The sequence below is a fragment of the Acipenser ruthenus genome, chromosome 9 (assembly GCF_902713425.1).
Source record: "Acipenser ruthenus chromosome 9, fAciRut3.2 maternal haplotype, whole genome shotgun sequence".
NCBI classification, from domain to species: Eukaryota; Metazoa; Chordata; class Actinopteri; order Acipenseriformes; family Acipenseridae; genus Acipenser; species Acipenser ruthenus.
The window spans coordinates 50,154,605-50,170,606 of record NC_081197.1 but is presented as its reverse complement, the minus strand read 5'-3'; the positions used below and the strand labels follow the sequence as shown (position 1 = coordinate 50,170,606).

Sequence of the window (16,002 nt, the reverse complement as noted above, 5' to 3'; positions counted from 1 at the left end):
TCTACTGCGGTCAGCACATCTGCTCTCAATTACTTTTCAAAACAAGTCTGCATTAGTAGTACTCTGAGTTTATAAATTGGATTTCTGGCTTTTAAATCTAAAATGCATGAAGGTATTTCTCAGGCTACCCTACAAGATGTGGGTCTGTCCAACATGGAAAAGCAAGATAACTCCAAAACACAGCATGAAACACTGTTCATAATTTAAAAAAGGATGCACGGACAACACTATGAAACTAGCTGTTAAGGGGAATGCATATTGCATTGCATGCTTATATTTTAGTATACTACACTATTTTATTAGGTAGGTTATTTTAATTAAAAGACTTGTTTAAATAACTGCAGATATTTTTGTGCACTTTTAATGGGAATGGTATTTATTTTGTAGAAACTGCTGATGTGTGCTGTTTATATTTAAAATCTGCTACAGTATAGAAATAAAAACAACTAAAGGAATTTTTTCCAAAACAATAATTGTCATACAATACCCATTGCATATCTTGAGTAAGATTAATTATCTCAGCCAAATGTATTGGGGAAAATGTAAATGTTTCACAGTTCTGCTGTTTTGTGATGGTAGGCAAAGGAGGCTATAGGCATTACTTTTTCCAGATGAGACGCATGTGAAGGAGTGTTTTTTTAATTTATTTTTTTGTAATTTATTAGCATACTACAGTTAAAACATATAAATTATTTAAATAAACAGGTGCAGACATACATTTTACAATTTAAACTTTTATTTATTTTATCTTACAGGATTAAACACAAAATGAAGATGTTAAATAATTTCATTAATTTAAAATAAACTGGAATGCCTTTACATGGAGTTTTTTCATTATATAAATGTAATAAGATCTCAAATTGGAATATTGTATTGTAAATAAATGTTTCTTCTTATTGCACTACATGAAATCCTACCAATCAGTTCAAATGAAACATGTGAAGTGAACAAACAAGACAAGGTGCACGGACAATCCCAGGCATAAATATAGTATGGTAGGGGAACACTGTCAAATAGAATCAGAGAGAATATATCATCATAATAAAATCTTTATGTAGAGTGAGATGCAATCCTGTATTTCACAAACCAAAGGTTCTGGCTGGTGTCATAAATTGGAAGAAAGAAGCCCCCATGACTGAGTCTCTGCCATGGGTCTGACTCTTGGGTATCCATATGTATAATAAACAGCTAGGAAATAAACACAAATGCAGCACATTTATGTGAGCTGCAGAGTGAGAAATCACAACCTTGTGTCATTGTGTTGTCATTGAAGACAGATAATACCATCCCCGTGATGCTAAAAGATGTTTTACAGCTTGACTGGGAATGTGCCCTGGAAAATATAAAGATATACTGTATATGGATCTTTTTTTTGTCTAAACACATGCACATGATATGTTCTGTTATGTCTTCCACTGAGCTCCCCGTTATAAATGAGTCAGACTGTCTATAGATTTCAGTGCTGCTTCAAATAACATGCTGTCAAGTTCAATTTGATCCTCTGACAACTATAGCTGATTTGATTGAAACTGGATGCCTAAGTCTTGCCTTATAAAACAAGATATGTTGTCAGCTGAAATCTGCATACTTCAACGTAAGGAGGATGAATATTAGAGATACAAGAACAAATTAATAATGGTTTTATTATTATTATTATTATTATTATTATTATTATTATTATTAATAATAATAATATTTTTATTTATTTATTTATTTATTTCTTAGCAGGCGCCCTTATCCAGGGCGACTTACAATTGTTACAAAGTATCACAGTACAAAGTATTGCATTATAAAATATCACATTAAAAGTTATCACATTCTAAAATATCACATTACAGAATATCATAATACAGGTAAGAGCAGTTATAAGCCCGATTGTCAGAATATTTGTGGAATGATTTTCCTTTACAAAAAACGAAAAGATTAAGGCAGACATGTAAGGCATATCAAATAGTATTAAATAAATGCACAGTAACATTGAGCAAATATTCATCAGTGAAATATTCATCAGTGAAATATTCATCAGTGAAATATTCATCAGTGAAATATTCCCTCAATTGACGATCAGGGTTTACTGTACAAATGTGTTGTTGACACAAACAAATGTACAGTATACAGTAGCTCTACTTCCCTCAGGAATTGCACCCATAAAGCATTAACAAGTCTATTTATGTTACCAAATCTTTTTTTTCTGTCAATGTTTTTTTTTCTGTCCAATAAAACTAAAACGTCCGCATTTTTATGACACTGTACATACAACAGTAACAGTAAATGTTTTTTTTCTGATCATTGATATCACTTTAGAAGGCATTAGTCAAAGCACTTCACAAGATGAAACAGTGAAGTTCCCCCATCAACTAGTGTCAGCCGACTGACAATCTCATTATCAATGCCTGAATGTAATGTTTTAATGCATTACGCAGATTGGTGCGTACATCTATGTATTGTGTTGTGTTTCATACTGTTGATGTGAGTTAAATGCTAGAGTTAGTTAAACAACAAGATTTGACCAGGAATTCTGAAAAAACTTTTCCTTTAAAATAAATCCAATCAAAACAAAAAATAGAATGACCATTAAAAATACAATATATATACTGTGATTAGATTATACATTCTTGGCTATTCGACTGTAAATATAATTGTGAATAAATAAGTAACAATAACTGGAAATGCATGTTACTTTTTGAGTTTTTTTAATAATAAATCCATAAAACTGAACGGGCTGTAGGGATTGAAACACAAAGCATTACTTTCCATATCTTTCTGCTGTGTACATATTCCTGCAATATCTTTTTCAACACAATCAGGATTGTTTTGATATTTTTATTAACATATTCCTGGCCATAAATCAATTTTGACCAGTTATTTTTGTTTTACATTGGTTACGCATCGGGCCTTCCCATCAAAATATCTTCCGAATTCACAACATAAAATACAACCTGTTTAATCAGAAACATTCCATTGGTTCCCGACTCCTTCAGAAACATTCCACTGGTTCCCGACTCCTCTCCCAAACTTCATCCATCCTAACTGCTGACTCCGGCAAAGCTTCAGAGGGGTGGGAACAGATTTATGAATTTGCATTATATAAACCACATATAATGGCAACAAATAAAAAGATCAAATATTTTGGTGGATTTGGGTGGAATAAGACCCAGTAACCTTAAGCGAGAACTCTACACGCTAAGCAACACAACAATGCCATCAGATTTCGCCTAGGTTATAAAGTGTTATGTGTGTCTTATACACATTTTGAGTACAAACATAAATATTGCCATGGGTGGAGGTACACCCACTGTACATCACATCTTCAATCTAACTGAACAGGGGTCTGTAGAGTGGTGTGATTACACAGGGCTTGTCATACATATTCATAAACCTGCTCCTTTCCCATCCCTCTGAGCCTGTGCCGGTCATAACATCAGAAAAATTACATCAGAAAATGACGTTATTTATTTATTTTTTAATAATTTCTCGTTTTATTTGGGGAAGAATTATTTTTTTTTACCTGTTCAAAATGTAATTGTATTTCCCCGAGATCAAAAAACCTGGCTTTCTTAACACAGCAGGAATATAAATAATGTACAATTATCTGGGCAATTAAAAAAAGAAAAATCCTGTATAATTATTTGTGGCAGTACAACTATTTCAACTGAATCTCGCTAGTTTAAATAATCTGACAGGATGCAAAAAATAAGTAGGAGGGACAAAAGAGTGAGGCGAGGATTACTAAATGACCGACAGACCTATTGCGCATGCTCATATGACCAAGGGATGCATTTTTCTAAGGGATGCATTTTTCTAAGGGATGCATTTTCTGACATTACACTGGAACAAGCAGGTAGGACACATGAACCAATCAAAATACTGAACTTTGGAAAAGTCGGTCGGGGAACCAAATGAAATGTTTCTGATTGAACAGGTTGGACTGCAGCCACCGATGTTATGAATTCAGAAGACATTTTGACAGGAAGACCCAAAGCAGAACAGAAGTGAAACAATATAATTGGTCAAAAGTGATTTATGACCAGGGATATGTTAATAAAAATAGAAAAACAATCGTGGCTATGCTGAAAAAGATATTGCAGGAAAATGTACAATAAAGCAGAAAACTAGGAAGAGTAATGCATTATGTTTTAAACCCTACAGCCTGTTCAGTAAGACTTCAAATGAAACATGTTAATAACTCAACTCCAAAGAAACTGGTTGGAGCTCAAACAGACTTTTATTTACAGTATCTCTTTGGCAAAATACACACATTAAGGCAGCATGTTAATAAATAAGTCAGATTCCCTTTAACACGTATTTTTTTCTATTAGTTACCAAATCAGCTGCAAATAACGAGTTGAATTTACTTGCAAAATAAATAAATAAATAAATAAATAAATAAATAAATACACAAATGACAATAAACAATTCGTGCAGCAATACGAATCCGGTCTAGAAGACGTTGCATATTGTGAGAAAAGGAGACCTTACAAAGGGCGTTAATGGGTGATATTACTGGTACTAATTTGTAAAGATATATCACCTTACAATGTTTCCAGAAATAACATATATTATAGTTAACTTACTTTTATTAATGATTTGTCATTGATTTTTTTAAATCTTTGAACGGGTGGGGCACTAGAACTGAACCTCCTTCAGCCCACTCCACTAATGCCCATATGCCTTTACTATCTTTAATATCCCAATTAGCCTAGATTGCAGCTTGTCACGGCAATATGAAGCAATGTAAAAATGGCTTCTACCACCTCTTGTTGCTGGTGTTCAGATCATGAAGGGCTGGCCTCCTTATAGGCAGCAGGCTTGGTCCTTGCTGAGGGACAGGAAAGTGTTCTGGTGCAAGCTGGTCTTGACCCGCTTCTCGCGCTGCCGGTGGTTGCAGAACCACACCCTGACCACCTCCTTCTCCAGGTGCAGCCCCTCGGCCATGCGTACGATCTCCTGAGAGGAGGGCTTGCTCTTCTCTCTGAAGTGCCTCTCCAGAGCATCCTTGGCAATAAGACTGGAAGAGCAACACGCACAGGACGTTGGATACTGTGCATCCTGCAAGATTTCTACTGTGTTAACATGTCCTGTGTAAGGTGGGTCATATTGTTACAAGAGATGTCATCTTATGCAGTTTAGGTGAGAGGTCTGTCTGCTCAAACTGTGCAAAAGGATTTCTGTTATGGTAAGAGACACCCTAACTTAATGTAAATCTCAAAAACTAAGACTGTACATAGGAACTGCTGTTACACATAAAAAGTTTCTTTGTTTTTTCAGGTACAATGTACATGCTCTGCGGTAAGGTTATTATGAGGTGCTGTAATACTGGTTGCTAAATTGTAGTTAATTACCTTATGGTGGTTCTGTGCTTCCTTTTCATTTCATTCATTCCAACCTTTTCATTAAACAGGGCTGTTGACAGAAGGAAATGTTAACTGTTGAGTTACACTTGAAAAGCAAATATGTCTTAAAACTGCAGTATTCAGTGATCATATTTAATTTTAAAATGCAATCGGTGGTGTTTGTTTGTTGGTTATTTTATGGTTTAGTCTTTTGGGCTAAACCATCTTGTGAGCCAAATAGGCATGCTATAAATAAGCATCTTCAGGATTAGGAAGTTAAACACACAAAAAGGGTTAAGAGAGGCCCCCAACCAGGATTAAAATATGAAATTGATCAGTTGAGCCATTAGAGTCTATTGTATTACATTCATTGTATGTACTGTAGCACATGTAATTTGTAAATAGAGTATGGTTGAGTTGTAATTGAAACTAACTGCATTTTTAACCTCCCTAGTGAGAGTGCTCCTATCTAAATTAGTTCACTATGTAATATCCCGTCCTGTTATTGATAACACACATCTGAATGATTTTGACAGATCAATCGATATTCTATCAGAGCACCTCAGTTTTTCAGTAATATCAAGTGCCAGGACGCAGGACTAGAGCTTGATAAGGGATTAGAAAAGGAGACGTCCTGTCGAGTTGGGAGGTAAAGGAATGACCCGACAGAGTAACCTTTCCCATCAGATCTGTATGATCCAGAGGACCCTCACCCAGCTCACAGCAGAGAAACCAAATACAAGGGTACCACAGAGCACAGGTTTGTGATTATTCATCACATTCAATTAAATAAAGCATAAGTACAACTTATTAACTGTTTTAAATCAGATGTGCGTTCAGAAGTCTAAGGGGCCAATGTAAGGATACGTGCAGTGATTTGCCGCTGCAAAACACAGATATTGCTGCCAAACACCATGTTTAGCTGGCTGAAAGTGGGACTTTAGTGGTCATTAAAAACATGGCGTATGTAAAGAATGATTTTTACCTGGCGTTCTGCACCCGCTATCAAATTAGCACTTTGCCATCATTAATCAATTTAAATGGTATTGAAATGTATTCAAATAAAGAAAAGGGCATAGAATTGGGCGGGGATCTGGAATACTAAGCGGGTGCAATTGCTGACCCTCCAAAAACTTTGCACACCTATGGAGCACCATTTTTGCCAAAACTATTCATCAATTAATTAATCAATTCATCCATCAATTCATAAATTAATTTGTCAATTCATCCATAAATTCATAAATTAATTCGGGAATTCATAAATTCATTTGTCCATTAATTCAGAAATGAATTAGGCAATTCATCAATTAATTCATCAATTTGTGCAGCAGTTCATAAATTAATTTGTCAATTCATCCATATGAAAGGCTGGACAGGCTTCGGGTAAATCGATTGCTCCACGATTGACCTGTGAATTAATGAATTGGAAGGTGACTTGCCAACTGTCAATCTCACACTGTGCCACAAAGGCCTAAATATTTCTAGCCATTTGCAGCGTACTAAAATTGCAGGCAATGAGAATCCAGTCTCAGGCAAAACTGCTTCAGAAAATAACCTTGCAGCTTACTAGAAAAGGCTTTTCAATCATCTCAGCCCAGAATCACAGATGAAAAAACACAGAATCTATCTTGTGATAACATCTGTGGAAAATTCTCGATGGATTTCCAAATTATTATTATTATTATTATTATTATTATTATTATTATTATTATTATTATTATTATTATGTATTCCTACAGCAGAAGTCTTTATCCAAGGTGACTTACAGTGTTACTATGCAGTAAGTGACAAATACAATAAATAAAGCAACTATGGTAGAATTACAATAAATGAATAAAAAAGCAGTATAATAATAATAGATTTGCAGAATGCATCAGTCCAGTGGGAGGATATAGCTGGTGATGCAGTGCTGGATCCATGCTGCTGTAAATCAGTGTGTAGAGTGAGATGAGAGGGGTAGATTGGTGTGTAGAGTGAGATGAGAGGGATAGATCAGTGTGTAGAGTGAGATCAGAGGGGTAGATCGGTGTGTAGAGTGAGATGAGAGGGGTAGATTGGTGTGTAGAGTGAGATGAGAGGGATAGATCGGTGTGTAGTGAGATCAGAGGGGTAGATCGGTGTGTAGAGTGAGATCAGAGGGGTAGATCGGTGTGTAGAGTGAGATGAGAGGGGTAGATCGGTGTGGAGAGTGAGATGAGACAGGTAGATTGGTGTGTAGAGTGAGATGAGAGGGGTTGATTGGTGTGCAGAGTGAGATGAGAGGGGTTGATTGGTGTGCAGAGTGAGATGACAGGGGTTGATTGGTGTGCAGAGTGAGATGAGAGGGGTACATCGGTGTGTAGAATGAGATGAGAGGGGTACATCGGTGTGTAGATCGGTGTGTAGAGTGAACACTTAGAAACCCTGAGCCGGGAAATTTGGAGGGCATCTCAAAGAACAGCTCACAGTGCTGGGGAACAGTGAATCTAAGCTTTAAGCCCGGAGGGATATGAAGATTGCTGGTGCTATCAAATGTACTGCCTAGGGACTACAGATAAGGTGTGACATTAAGAAATACAGTACAGCTCAACAATATATATATATATATATATATATATATATATATATATATATATATATACACACACAGTATACTGTATATAGTTTAAGAATATGGAAGCTGTTTCCTCAGGAGAGTCTAACTGAGATTTAATACTGAATTATATGAGGTCCATTTGTAGGACAAAGACAGATTTTAGGAAATAACTTTACTGCAACTAATCTACACAGGAGACATAACCGGCTTACCTGAATTGCAGTGGAACAGATAGCTGTAACACAATTATTTAACAGACACTGTAAATCTCTTGCACAGTCCCAGAAAGTCAGGTTCAGACTTAACGGATATTATTCAGTGGCATAATTCTCACTGTTACAGTGGTTTCGTTACAAGCTGCCAAATGCGATGTAGTACAAATAAAAAACGAAATGCCAAAAAATGATTTAAAAAATCTCTTCTTACAATTGTATCTGCTAGGTAAGAGATCAAGGAGTCTAGTTAACTGATGTAAACGGCAGACAATGTTTATATCAGTAAAAGAAAGGGAATTTGTGACAGCTGACATCTGTGTGTGTGAGTCTCTTCAGTCTTTAAAAGTAAGTAATGTTTAAATGGTGGTGGTACCACCACTGCTTAGGTTAATTGAATAGACCCCCATGTCTTTTAATTTCTACTTGACAAGGTAAATTATCTAGCAGGCAATGGTAAACTGTCATTTTATAGTGGCAGTTCCAGAGACATTAAAAGTGCAGCTCACCTTAACTGAATTTTTTGTTATGATGCACTTCAGCTAAAGCCTAACTGCATTACACTGTATTTAATCTCATATCAATGCATGTATTTAATGCAGCTTAAACTGTGGGGTAAGTTAACAACCAGACTGTGGCTATTCAGTACCCTCCAGTTTCCCTGAGATTCCCACCTCCGGCTTGTTCTGCCTCCCCCAGCCACTTTGCAAGGATTGACTTCAGCTTGCAGGCGTTTTTGAAACTCAGCTGGAGGTTCTCGAAGTGGCAGATTGTGGTTTGGCTGAACTCTGAACCGTGCAGTGCCGCCAGGGCCTCTCCAACGTTGGTTTGAGTGTAGCCTGAGGAGGGAGGAAAGGGTTAAATACTAAAGGTTCTCTGGCAGGAGGTGGCATTTACTGAGTCTGGGCAAAACACACACACATATATATATATATATATATATACACATACATACATACACATACAGTATAAACATCATGATTTTTTATTTTTTTTCACCTTTAATGGTATTTTAACACAGCACATAGTGGCACCCTTGCTATGGGGCACATTATTCAGTTAGTTTAATTTCCTGTGTTCAGTTTTAATCAATTGCCAGGAAACCAAAAGGTTCTTATCTTAAGGTAGTGATGGGGTACTTACTGTGGTGTAATTTGAGACACCTTCTCCTTCTTAACAGAATTACCTTCATGAAAATACATTTCATGCTCTGGTTCTTATAAAATGTTAAAAGGAAACAGATTTCTTACCTAGAGTTTTGCATTTTCCAAACTAAATATTACTGGTATACTGAACCGGTTCTCCAGAGGACTCTTATAAACTGTTTAGGTTTGAATACATGTTGTGAAGTTCTGGATGATATTCCCATATATAAACTTTGTTCAAACTTTAAGAAACCCAAGTAGACAAATGTTTTGTCCAAAATGCTTTTTGATTTAGGAGCTGATTTTGATCATGCTATACTCCATTGAGATAAGCCACTGCTGGAATGTTCTGAGCATTTTACAGTACCAAGGAATCCCCTGAATTCTTTTTTTAGGGATAATTTTGGAATAACCAAGCATAGGTGTAATCCAAGGTTATTCCCTAGTGCTGTAAAATGCTCTAAAAACCCAACTGTGGTTTATCCTAGCAGAGAACAGAATGATCAAATCAGCCCCTTAGTTTCAAGCACATTTACTCTGTATAAATGATCTGCATTTATAATTAATGCAACATACCCAGTTTGATTCATCTCATCTTTAAATCGTTGGCACATTTTTCCAGCTCCCTGATTTCAGGTGAATCCATATCAACAGGCTCGTCCGTAGATCGACTCTTCTTCTGGAGCTCCTGCTTAAAGTCACTGAGGCAGGAGTCCTCTGCCAGCAGGGACTGGTGCAGCGGGGTGGAGCTGTGACCCAGTGCACAGGAGCTGGTGCTCAGGGTGTGCTCAGGAAACTTGTAGAGGCATGGGGTCAGACCACCTGTGAGATACAAGGACAGCAGTGGAGCGAAACAGACAGCATCCCCAATACTACTACTACGACTACTATTACTACTACTACTAGGAGGATACACAAAGATACACATCTTTACACAGGGTGTGGAATGCTGAATGCAGTGGAACAGGTGCTGAATGATTGGCATCCTTTAAGACCTGACTTAACAAAGTTTTAAGATCAATGAGTTACTAGAAACCGGACAAGCACTGATGGGCTGAATGCCCTCCTCTCGTTCAAATAATGGAGTGGAAATGATTAATGATGAAGATCCAACAGCACAAATAAAGGATATTGTATAAGCCCTCATCCTCCTGCTACTCCACATGCTTTACAATTCTAAATTTGGGATTTTTTAAAATTGAGTACACATTGCCACCTGGCAGCCAAAAGGTGCAACTGTAGTTTTTCTTTTTACCAGAATGATCAATTTTTTGCCCACCATGCCATCTGGTGGGCAAATACTGTAACTGTTGTTTCACTTTTCCCAACCTTACACGTGTGTGCTCCTTCAACTTTTTTGAAGTCATTTTTATTGACTGTGGGAGATTTGATCTGTTTACTATATTCTTCCCAGCACTTGGTTCAGTCCACTGAAACTGAATCGACATGCTCTGCCACAAATAAAGAACTTGCAGCAGCAGGGCGTTATGCATTACTTTCATGATTCAAGAAATAAAAATATTTAAAAAAGGACTCTTTCACCACGTTAACTGATAACTTATTTGCAGGGTTATTAAGCATTTGAGCAAACCCTTATAAAAGTGTATATAGTAAAATATGGTAAAAACAAAAAAAAAAAGGTAGTAAAGTACAGGAAAAGAACAGTGAAAACACTGTGAAGCACAGGAAACCATGGTAAGCACTGTAATGGCATGTACCAGTGGGGAAAGCTCACTATGAATTGGTTTGAGTTTAACACAAAGTTTACCCAGTTTTTCTTTTTTTTTTTCTAAACAGACTTTATGATATTAAAAAAATATGAGATGAAACTTTACAAAACAAGGCCCAAGGATTCAAAAAGCTTTGACAAATGTTTCAACTAGAAATGTATTTTAGTATTCCTACTGTACACACTGTAAAGAGGGTGACCTGCTGGAATCGGTCAGGCTGCTATAATAACAATATCTTAGTGAGGCTACACCAGATCACTGCTTTATGTCAGCTAGTGACTGCAGACAGCAAAGTCTTTATGAATTATACTGTCATTTTCGATTTTCTGCTTTAAAATGTATGCAGATCTGTGCAGGCAATCTCCTAAGGACTCTACAGTATATTTATATTAGTTAATAAAAGAAAATTGCTTGACCCCTCTCAGCACAATATTCTGGCATGTAAATATCTATCTATCTATCTATATACAGTACTGTGCAAAAGTTTTAGGCAGGTGTGAAAAAATGCTGTAAAGTAAGAATGCTTTCAAAAATAGATGTTTTGAAGGCAAAGGGTGGTCACACCAAATATTGATTTGATTTAGATTTTTCTTCTGTTCACTCACTTTGCATTTAGTTGATTGATAAATATAATCTATTAACATGTCTATTTTTGAAAGCATTCTTACTTTACAGCATTTTTTCACACCTGCCTAAAACTTTTGCACAGTACTGTATGTGTATATATATATATATATATATATATATATATATATATATATATATATGGTGCTTGTACACATTCAGGGGAAAGGTATGCAAACCCATTTCGCATGTAATTCAAACATGCCCTACTTGTTGAAATCCACTAGCTAGCACTTTTGTGCCAGTAAATATAAGGCCTGATTGCAATATGTGACTTTTGTGCCTCGTTACTCCGGTGTAAACTAGAGGGTCTGATAATTGGAAAGATACTTTACAATCTGAATTTGAATCTGATTAACCAGAGTACACACTTAGAGAAAAAGTCATGTATATGGAGTTACTGTTGTCAGTGACCTGGTTATTTTATATTGTAAAAACCTTGTTCAATCACAATGTCTCAATGTCAATTCCAAAGCGCTACGTAACGGTTGCAATCTGAGTTTTTGGATTGGATATGGAGTCCTTTTAGTTTGTTCTTCTTAGTTTTCGGTTTGTTTCAATAAAACAAACTGAGGCAGTGCTGAGGCCATGGTCTTATGGGACTGTTTTGTAGTCCCATAAACCTGTTTACTGTACTGAAAAGGTTCACAAGCAAAAAAGTTTAGAAGAGCATGATAATACATGATAATTCGTTTCATAATGAGAAGTTACTCATAACAAGATGTGTTTTCTACTGAATAGTAATATGCCATACTTTTTTATCCAGGAGTATGTGGACATTAGATAACATTAGTGCCACAGGATTCCTCCTCGTGTCTAACTGTGAAAGGCAGACTGAGGGTTATTTCTTTGCATTTAAACAGTAGGACACATTATAGCTCTTTAGCTCAGACTTCTTGTAGAGTCAGACAGGGAAAAGTGGATTTGTGCGTCACTCAAGCAACTTTCAGACATCTACAGAATATTACTGTCTCAAATACAGTACTTTTGAGTCATTCCATAAGAAAAAGAACTTCCACTTCATCAGAGAAGCATGGCGTTCTGTGATTGCGTCAAGTGCGGTCTTCACTTAGATCTGTAATTGACCTATAATTAGTTTAATTGCATCAATGCACAACCTAGAATGTTGACTTAAAGGCCACATTCTGTATTTTTGTTTCATTGATAGACCCTACCATTTAACACCATTAACATGTGTTGAATACAAAGTTATAAATCTCCTTGGAACTCCTCATTAGTGATGACAGCTCCCTCTAGTGGACAAGGTGCTTTTGTTTGAGAATAAATTAGTTTCTATCCATTATTACTAGTCAACTAGCTACAGTATATTGTTGTTTTCACAATGCCTTGAATGCCTTTGGGCTTTTCGATGTATAAATCTAGAAGCCTATAATGCCTAAAAAAGAGCACAGAATTAAAGTGACTCCACACATTTTTCATACCATGTACAGTTATGGCCAAATATTTTGCATCACCTACATTTTTAGGATTGAGACATCATTTTAAAAGAAAACAACTAAATTAACATAATTTTATTTAAAATCACGTGATCAAAGAAACTACAAAATGATATTGCAAAAGACTATCGGAAGCCATAATAGTAGTACAGTATTGCATGTTACATTTCGAAATGTCACATTATTCAATTTTTGTCAGTTTTATGGAAAACTACAACGCGGTATGTAATTCAATATGTTATCGTAACATAATTTGACTTTATAAAGCAAAATTAGTTATTCTATAGGGTTCTGCAAAACCTTTGGCCATAGCTGTACATCCATTCAGTACATTGGTTCATGTGTTTTAGATATCACCCAGTTTTTTTTTAAAACATGATACCTGGTAACACACTAGGCTAAGAAATCTCTGTTTTATAGGCCTTGCTTTCACATAGTCATAGAAACGAGAACGATTACTTCCTGGTCCTTTGGTCAAGCTTGTAGCTTGTTTGGGTTTCCATAGGTTTCCGAGTCATGTCCAGGTTTAGTCCTATTATGTGACACCTGCTGAATGAAAGATGTATTTAAACACATACCTTGCAGAGTATTTGCTCCATTGACTACGCTGGGGTGAGGCATGCTGCAGGTCTGCAGGATTCTTGTCTGAGAAATGCTGGCAGATAACACATCTTGCGCTGTGGATTTAATACCTGGGTTATCAGAAGGCACAATTACCCATCATACTTACATTAAGAGGATCAATACAATATGAATGTGCTCACTTTAAAAACAAAATGTTGAAACCCAACATAAACTAGAACTATAACAGAATTTTGAAATGTATTTTGCTACTGCTGCTATTTGTTGAAGGTGAATGTCTGTTTAGATAACGTAATATACATTATACAAGAAGCTCACAAAAATTAAAAAAAAAAAAACATGTGATGGTTGAGTCATGGTTTGATATAAAAACTTTGAATTATTTCAGCATTTTTTTTTTTGTTATGATTTTTGTTGTTTGCAGTTTTTCGACAACACGCTATTTTAAAAATGTTTAGATATTTATTATGCACCTAACACCGGTAACCTTCTTCAGCTACACCTAACCGGAGAAGTGAGAAACTAACCAAGAGAAAACAAAATATAAATACACAACACAATCTAGGGTGAAGCCGGTTAACTAATCAATCAATCAATCCATATTAATGATACATGAATGATTGACAATTATTTTTTAAGCTTCATTTACAAATAATGAAATCGTATTATTAGAACCCTGTACTCCTAACATGTCAGCGCTCAGTGTCCGTCCCGTCGCTCACCTGTCATCATGCCGTAGATGACAAGTGGTTTCCATAGTGACAGGGCGGGACGGAGTAGTGCAGCCCTGCAGAGGTGTTCCCCAGCGCTGAGGAGGACAGGTGCATGTGGGAGCGCTTCGACGACTGCAGCAGAGACAAGCCAGAGGGGACTGGAAAGAAAGGCGAGCAACTGCCATCAAACTCACTAAGCAAAAAAGAGCAGCGTATGGCATTTACCATTGCTGTTCTTCTGTATCAAGTATCTGCCTCACAGCAAAGAAGCCTGGCGCAGACAGAAGAAGTAGACTTGGGGAACAGAGTGCTGCAGTCAGCACCTTGTTTCATAGGTGACCCCTGTTTTTATCCTTGGGATACCCACATTAGCAATGTGCCATCCTTACCATCTTCTTCAATCTACTTCTGCTACTGACATGCTTCAATGCTCCATGACACACACAACATTCCCCCTGACATGTCCGTTAACTGGTCAAAATGTGACTTTTCAACCACATTATAGTTGACTACCAGGGCTACCAGATTATCACTTACATAGTGACCCTGCCCCTTTACTAAATGTTAAAGCATGACTTTAAACCTGTTTGACCTTACTTGTCAAAGGCTTGTGTCCGCTTTGTTACACTGTGGCTTAATCCGTGACATCCTACTATATTTCTAAATCAACTTTTCTCAGCATGCTACTAAAAATATACCAAGGTTGTCCAAATCTTCTTACCAGCAGTACACAATTAAACCCACACCATTTTTTGTATATTGCTGTTAAATATGTTGAATGTTGAAATGTCTCAGGAGTCATTCAATGGATAACTACTTTATACATTTCTACATGTATGTTTTTCATCCTTTAAAAAAAAGAAGAATCTGTCACTTTGCTACCCTCTTATGGGGGAACATAGTACAGCAGTTAGTGAAACACCAGCTGCAATCTCCGCTCTTTTTACCTTTCAGGAGCCCTTTCTTCAAATGCTGGGTTTCAATGGGATCACACTGTTCTCCTGAACACATCTCCCCCTGGTGGTAACGACAAAAATAACAACTGTGCAGAACAAGTTTATGCGCTAAAAGGTAATGAGAAAAGATAGATATTCAGTTTACTGTTAAAACTGAGATACTAATGTATCTTCCACATATAAGATGCAGCATTGATGAAAGAGAGACATTAACAACAATGATACTATGAGCCTAATTCTATTAATGTTTTAGCAGTGCAAAAAACATTTTAGGAAAATACAAACTTTGTTTTTTGCCTCAACAGTAAAAAAGACCTTTTTTGAAGCTGAAAGTTAATTGGTTTCTGGACCTCTGGAGTCAAGCTTAGTTCTAGGATGAAATGTTCTATGTGGGTCACAGTTCTGTCTGCAGTGTTGTGAGGCAGCTATAGAAGACAGTAAAGGTAGACCGGTAACCAGGCAATGCAATAGTCCAGACTGAAGGAATTGTTTCAACATCAGTAAAAAACAACGAAGGGTGGATTGCACTGAAGGGTGTTTTACTGTAGTTTGCAAACATAGGTGAGACTTAAGAAAGTTTACAAACAAGAGGAGGCCATTTGGATCATCTTGCTCGTTTGATTGTTAGCAGCTTATTGAGCCAAGATTCTCATCAAGCAGCTTCTTGAAGGATCC

General features: G+C 36.6%; 1 pseudogene; it reads right to left on the bottom strand.

Annotated features, from left to right (window-relative positions):
- Positions 1-1,749: 1,749 nt before the first annotated feature.
- LOC117405774 (pituitary-specific positive transcription factor 1-like) lies at positions 1,750-15,382 on the bottom strand (annotated as a pseudogene).
- Between the last annotated feature and the right edge of the window lie 620 nt (positions 15,383-16,002).